This window comes from Populus euphratica, unplaced genomic scaffold (genome assembly GCF_000495115.2).
Source record: "Populus euphratica unplaced genomic scaffold, PopEup_1.0 scaffold3.1, whole genome shotgun sequence".
In the NCBI taxonomy this organism is placed as follows: Eukaryota; Viridiplantae; Streptophyta; class Magnoliopsida; order Malpighiales; family Salicaceae; genus Populus; species Populus euphratica.
Genome location: NW_011499847.1, coordinates 950107 through 951400, shown reverse-complemented (window position 1 = coordinate 951400; position 1294 = coordinate 950107).

Below are 1294 nucleotides of genomic sequence, written 5' to 3'. Positions count from 1 at the left end.
CTCGCAAGGCAAAACATAATTTCTTCATGTAGGTTGAAACTAAGCATTTTGTTCGTAGTGTTTTTCAGACCTTGACCATAGGATGGTTGAACAACAAGCGAAACTGGTTAGTTTCGTGCCCTAGTAGCTAAGGTATATATTGTTCGGGCAAAAGGCTTAGATTATCTCGTGAAGGCTAAGCTACGCTTGACTCGCATTGTTTCCCCCGTTTCCTTTATTTATTTTTTTTTTTTTTGAATGTGTGTTTGTGTTCGGTTGGGGGGCTCTAATTAGTACAGTTTTGGACGCTGGTATGGCTGAGCCCTCTTGATAAAATCTTGAAGTGGGATGGATTTATAACTTCATAATTTAGTAAAAGATTGGGCTCATCAAACAACCCCCTATCCTCACGTGAAATTTCTAAGTAGGACTCAAAGTATCATCAGGCCTGGTGATTTCTGGAGCATGCTATACTAGGCAAATCTTGTGCTGCTATTGCTTTCATGTTTTTTCTTAATCAAATGTAAAAATATAATATATCAAAATAAAACAGGTTAGGAAACTAGTAAGTGTTATATACGAATGTACAAAATCAGAAACAAAAAGGAATATGTTTTCATGCATAAAAAATACAGGGAGATAGCAACTAAGAGAAAGGATCAAAGTATCACATCGGTTAACTAAGCTATTTAAGATTCAGAATGTGTCGAAGATAACCAATCAAATATTTTTTTATAAAAACGCAACCGTTGATGTAATTTGTAGTTGGAATATAAAGGCACCACCAATAGTTACTGAAACACATAAGAGCTATTAATAGAAAGTATACAACCTCAACAACAAAATAAACTTAGTCACCATTTAGTTAGGAGTGGTCTGCAGCATGAAAGTAGAATATTATATAGAATAAGGTTTGAAATCTCTTGAAGATCCTATCAACCCCAAACACTTTCCTTCAAAATTTGCTTGTTTTTTTTTTTTTCCCATATAAAGTAGATACTGATGCCTAAAAAAACTTTTTGCATTTGTGCTTTAAGATTGTTTTTTTTAAACCTCAGACTACTATACAAAATCTTCATGTTACTGCTAATTCGCAGTCAGGACTTAATCTTTTCTCACAAACAGGATGTCCATTTACATGCAAAAAATAAATTGTCATACAACTACTTTTTATATTGGCAGAACACACAAAGACGATCACTAAAAATAAAAGGCAACTTATCTTGAGTTCGAAACTTCTTTTAAATTGTCAATCATAAAATATAAAATAAAGAAGTGTTTTAACAGAGATCACTTTTTCCATGTAACTCTTTCC